Source organism: Felis catus, chromosome B4 (assembly GCF_018350175.1).
Source record: "Felis catus isolate Fca126 chromosome B4, F.catus_Fca126_mat1.0, whole genome shotgun sequence".
NCBI classification, from domain to species: Eukaryota; Metazoa; Chordata; class Mammalia; order Carnivora; family Felidae; genus Felis; species Felis catus.
The window spans coordinates 54334293-54340862 of NC_058374.1; positions in this window are offsets into that span (position 1 = coordinate 54334293).

The window sequence follows — 6570 nt, forward strand, 5'->3', positions numbered from 1 at the left end:
TACTTAAAAATTTCAAAATATGCAAAAATAGTATGTATAAAATCAGGTAGCAATGCTTTATAGTCTAAATATATCACATCTACAAAGTTCAGAAATGTGGAAGTTAATTTGTAACAGCTTCCCTCAAGTTATAAAAAGAAAAAATGACTATAGAAACTTAATCTACTTTATGAGTTAACAAATATGTACATAAATAATACAGTTATTGAAGTTATAGATTAGAGACCACTAATTAAAAATCCAGAAGGCAAAGATGGGACACCAAATTATCTTAGCAAACATAGGAAACAATTCATAACACTCCAATACAAGTAAAATAGGCACTTAAGTAAAAGTAAAAAAAAACTGCAAAAATGACTTCATTGTTCTAAAAATACTAGCTAATCATGAAGATTCAAAATACAGAATTATTAAACATCATCTATAGTGTGCTCTCTAGAAAAGCTTTTTTAAAAGTTACTTCTGAAGAGGAGTTATACATACCTGCACATCCTTGGTAATAATTCAATAGATTTACTCACTGATGAATAACAAACCTCCCATGTTATATTAATTCCCGTATCAAATGCAACCGTGGCCACTACTATCTAATCTGTTTTTACACTTTATGTTAATTAAATTAAGTTAAAATATTTTTAATGTTTTCTTGTTTTTTTTTTTTTTTTAATTTATTTTTGAGACAGAGAGAGACAGAGCATAAGCAGGGGAGGGGCAGAGAGAGAGGGAGACACAGAATCTGAAGCAGGCTCCAGTCTCCGAGCTGTCAGCACAGAGCCCGACACGGGGCTCATACCCACAAACCCTCATGACCTGAGCTGAAGTTGGACGCTTAATCGATTGAGCCACCCAGGCGCCCCATCATTCTATAATTTTAGAACCAACTGAATTGTAACCAAGGCTCTACTTCAGTAAAGGGTTTAAATTAAAAAAAAAAAAAAAAGAAAAAAAAAAGAAAAAAAAAAAAAAAGAACCACAGAAGCATACCTTAGAAACATTTAACATGGTAGCTGAAATTCCTAATGTTTTAAAACCATTAACTGGTCTTCCCTAAGAGAGATCAATGGGCAAATCACAATGGTAAAGCCTAAAAGAAAAAGTAACTACCTTAAAATTTACACTTTCTCCAGAATAAGTTTCTACCACTCACCTGAGGGCATCACGCATTAATATACTTCCTATTTTTTAGCCTCATTAATAGAGGCGATAAACAAATGATCATTAACCAAATAAGCAAATAGAAGATTACAGGGAAATCTCCTCCTTTATTCAATACTATAAAAATAGGGGCGCCTGGGTGGCTCAGTCGGTTAAGCATCTGACTTCAGCTCAGGTCATGATCTCACAGTTCGTGGGTTCAAGCCCTGCGTCGGGCTCTGTGCTGACAGCTCAGAGTCTGGAGCCTGTTTCAGATTCTATGTATCCCTCTCTCTCTCTGCCCCTCCCCTGTTCACGCTCTGTCTCTGTCTCAAGAATAAACTAACATTAAAAAATAATAATAATAATAAAAATAGGTATCATTTTGAATTTTTACTTTATCATTTTTTAACAATCAGTATTGGTAATCTCAGCAAAATAACATAAATCTAGTCAAATACTGCCCAGTTATATCAGGAAAAAATTACTACAAAGCTTTCCAAAGAAAAGATAGCAACCTGTATAGTTAAGAATGGTAGTTACATAAGCATTCTTCCACACTCACTGTACCAGATTAATTTATGCTGAGTAGAAACTGACGAATAGTTTATTGACTGAAGTTCTTTTTTTTTTTTTAATATTTATTTTATTTGAGAGAGAGAGAGATGGCATGAGCAGAGTAGGGGCAGAGAGACAGAGAATTCCAAGCAGGCTCTACACTGGGAGCACTCAATGAGATCATGACCTGAGCAGAAATCAAGAGTTGCTTGAAATCAAGAGATGCTCAACTGATTAAGCCACCCAGGCACCCCTTGACTGAAGTTCTGAAAGTATATCCCTTTCTCTTATTACTGAAACTGTCTGCAGCTATATAGCTATTCTACATTATTAAAATTGCTGACCTCTGTAGTTTGTTCCTTAAAATAACCTGAGACAGAGAGCAGATAAATTAAAAACTATACTCAGATTCAGACTTTATCAGGGATTTTACCATCTCAAATAGTCTCTCTGCTGTATTTTCACATTCTCCCTCATCAGTGGTAACTTCTCATTACATTTAAACATGGGCAAGCCTCTCTCATCTTTGAAAAACCCTGGATACCTAATTTAGGGCACCCTCTCTTTTTCCCTTCACAGCAGTTCTTTCCAAAGAATATCCCATTCACTAGCTCCCCATCCTCAATTTCTCTCCCCTCTCTCCATTCCCATGTAAATTCTTTCTCCAAATGTACCCTACTTCAGTGAACAACTTCACCATTTGTCCCAGCCTAGAATTTGGGCGTCATTCTAGACTATCCCTTCTCCTACCCACATCCAATGAATACCAAGTCCTCCTGAATCTACCTCCTAATTATTTCTATAATTCCTCCGTCTTCTAAACCACAATTCTGACAAGTCTCTTACCAGTATAAAACCCTTCCATGGTTTCCCACTAATCTAGGGAAGATTTTATAGTATCTTTCAAGACTCTTTCCACGTGCCTTGCCCCTCACTGCCTGCCACACTGAAATTCTTCCAGATTACTGATATTCCCTATACACATGTTCTTACTTTTGGGCTCTCAGAAATACTGCTCCGCTGAATGAACATTCTTCCTTACTCTGCTATCCTTTCTTTGCCTACTTATCCTTCAGCTTTTAGCTCAAATGCCACTTCCTCAGACAGCCTTCTCTGGACAGCCCCTAGACCAGATCTTTGCACTGACTTAATTCCCTATTAACACCTTTATCACAAAACCTTTACTGCAATTGCTTGCAATTACCTATACTCACTAGACTGGGGTCAATAAACTAAGAACTGGCTGCTTGTTTGGGTAAATAAAGTTTTAATTTTCATCTAAAATTTTCTACATGGTTTTATGTAGGTTGAGTAGGTTAATGATTAAGATTTAAAGAATCCCTACACTTTTCTCTGTTAATTTTCAATGTCTACAAGAACAACTGTTTTTCATTAACTTTTTTTAAAGTTTACTTATTTATATTGTAAAACAGACACCAATAGGACTTCAATAGCTAGAGAGGAAAAATCAATGCCTGGCCTCAAAGCTTCAAAGAATAGGCTGATTTTCTGTTAGGAGCTAACAGAGCCAATGCTCATTTACCATTCCAAAACTCATAGGGGCAAGAATTATGCTAAATATACTCTGTCTATGTTCAGTAAGGCTGAATGACAGCACATTTGTTTATAACATGCTTACTAAGTACTTTAAGCCCACTGTTGAGACCTAGTGCTCAGGGGGAATAGAACAAAGAAAGATTTTTTCCATTGATAGTGCATCTGGTCACCCAAGAGCTCTGATGGAGCTCCATCTCTGATGGAGATGTCCAAGAGATTCATCTTGTTTTCACGCCTGATAACACAACATCCATCTGCAACCCATGGGTCAATAAGTCATTTTTGACTTTTAGGTCTTATTATTTACAAAATACATTTCATAAGGCTATAGCTGCCACAGATAGGGATTGCTCTGATGGATCTGGGCAAAGTCAACTGAAAACCTTCTGGAAAGGATCTGCCATGCTAGATGCCATTCAGAAAATTCATTATTCATGGCAAGAAGTCAAAATATAAACAGGAATTCAGAAGAAGTTGATTCCAACCCTCATGGATGACTTTGAGGGTTCAAGATTTCATTGGACAAAGTCGCTGCAGATACAGTAGAAACAGCCAAAGAACTAGAATTAGAAGTAGAGCCTGAAGACAGGAGTGAACTGCTACACTCTCATGATAAAAATAACAGGAGTCATCTTAGGGGTGAGCGAATAAAGTGGTTCTTGAAGATGCTGTAAAAATTGTTGAAAGAACAACAAAGGATTTAGAGTATTACATAAACTTACTAGTTAATAAAGGAGCAGCAGCAGGTTTTGAGAGGACTGGCTCCAATTTTGAAAGAAGTTCTACTATAGGTAAAATGCTACAACACGTACAGAGAAATCATACATGAAAAAAAGGAAAAGCCTACCAATGTGGCACACTTGATTGCTGTCTTGTTTTAAGAAATTGCCACAGCCACCCCAACTTTCAGCAACTACCACCCTGATCAGTCAGCAGCCATCAACATCAAGGGAAGACGCCTGACCAGCAAAAATACTACAATCACTGAAAGCTCATTTTTCAGCAATAAAGTATTCTTTTTTTTTTTAAGTTTATTTACTTATTTTGAGAGATAAAGAGGGGGAGAGAGTGTGAGCTGAGGAGGAGCAGGGAGAGAGAAATCCCAAACAGGCCCCTACACTGACAGTAGAGCCTGAAGCAGGCCTCAAACCCATGAACCGTGAGATCATGACCTGAGCTAAAACCAAAAATTGGATGCTCAACTGACAGAACCACCCAGGCACTCCAGCAATAAAGTATTCTTAATTAAGATATGAACATTGTTGTTCGAGACATTCTATTGCAAACTTAATAGATCACAGTATAAATATAATTTTTATATGCACTGGGAAACCAAACAATTCATTTGCCTTGCTTTATGATATTGGCTTTATTGTAGTGGTTAGAAACAAACCTATAAGATCTCTGAGGTATGCCTGTATCACCAGAAAAGTAGGGAATATATGTGGGAATAGATTCTATGGATACTAAATCAGAGTGAACAGAACAAAATAGGTAAAAAGCTAAATTTACTGATACAAAAATTCTGGCTTAGTGCATTAAATACAGTGGCCAGGAGTGGCTCTAATAATTTACTTAGCTGTTTGCCAGAAACCTGGCTCCAATGATGAATGTCAGAAAGTTGGGCTGGAATGACACAGGTGTAGATTCCAATCACACTGCTAGAACTTCCTAGGTATAGTCTAAAAAGGGAGTCCAGAGGCTTAGGGAGATGGGAATGCTAGAGTGGATTATCAGGTAGATTACTATCTACTCTCTTGCGGTGTCCACCAGGAAAATCCAGAGGACACTCCCTTCACTAAGGTTGTGAAAAATACATTAATAAGGGGAGCCCCAGCATCCCTGAAGAACTCATAGTGGCTGTTCTCTTTAAGCTAGGAATGACAGTAAGGAAAGTATTGCCTTTGAACTAGGTCAACAGAATCAACAAGAATGATGGATTCCAAGGTATGGGAGCTAAATGGTAGCAATTCAATTCATAACCAAAGAAAAGGTACATGTGTTGCTATAAGAGGCAAGAGAACAGAAGCAGTAACCACAATAGTCCACAGAGAACTCTGGCATTGGCTAGTTGGTCATGATGTCCTTGAAACAGATTACTCAATCTGAATATGCAGAATACAAAGCCCTGATTCTGGTAAATGGAAGTTTGACCTGAATCACTACAGAGTCAGAGTCCTTCAACCAGTTCCCAGAAATGACCCAATTTATAGACAAAGAGTCCCTTGAATAAAGTGGAGGTTGGGACCCTTTGAGGAAAAATTCTATTACATAACTAAAATTTTATGTAGTAAGTCTTCACACTAGTATTCTCCAGAGGAACTTATCAGAGTAATTACGTACTGGGGAAAGGAAAATAACTTCTCAGAAATTACTGGACATTAACTCTGAAATGACAGTTTCTGGAAGACTAAAATGCCATGGTGATCCACCAGTCAAAACAGGGACTGGACTTTATAAAAGTCACATGATCGATGCAGTTTTGCTCAGGTTCATTACAGAGTGGGCCCAGGAGGTCCTCTAACCTACTCTATGGTTATTTCCTCGGTTCCAGATCATATTATCAGAACAGACATATTCAGCAACTAACCAAATCCATGTATTGGTCCCCTGGCCTATGACTAACAACTATTATGGTAGGAAAGATCAAGTAGATGCCAGTATAACTGCTCTTACCTACCAAAACAGTGAATACAATACCGTTTGTCCCATAGATAGGATTCTTGGGTCTAGGGATCAGGGTGGAAATGGGAGTGGCTCCTCTTACAATTGCCTCCTAGTGATCCACCAGTGAAATGCTTGCTTCCCATCCCTGAAATTTTGAACTTTGCTGATTCTGTGTCTCCCTCTCTCTCTGCCCCTGCCCTGCTCACACTCTGTCTCTCAAAAAAATAAATAAACATTAAAAAAAAAATTAGAGGTCTAAAGCAAGGAAGAAATGCTTCTACCAGGGGGAAAAAGCAATGGTTCCATTTAAATGGCAGTGGACTGCCTCTTGACCACCTTGAGCTCCTGGTTGCCAGTAAATCAGCAGGCAAAGAAGGGTTTACTGTACTGGCTTGGGTGAGTGATTCTGACTATTCAAGGGAAATTGGATTGCTACACTACTGAAAATTAAGGAGGAGTATGACTGAAATGTAGGGGAACCTCTAGAGTACCTTTTGATATCCCCATGTCCTGCGATTAGAAAGTTAATGCAGGGGAACCTGGATGGTTCAGTCAGTTAAGCATCTGACTTCAGCTCAGGTCTTGATCTCACGGTTCATGAGTTCAAGCCCCACATTGGGCTCTGTGCTGACAGCTCAGAGCCTAGAGCCTGGA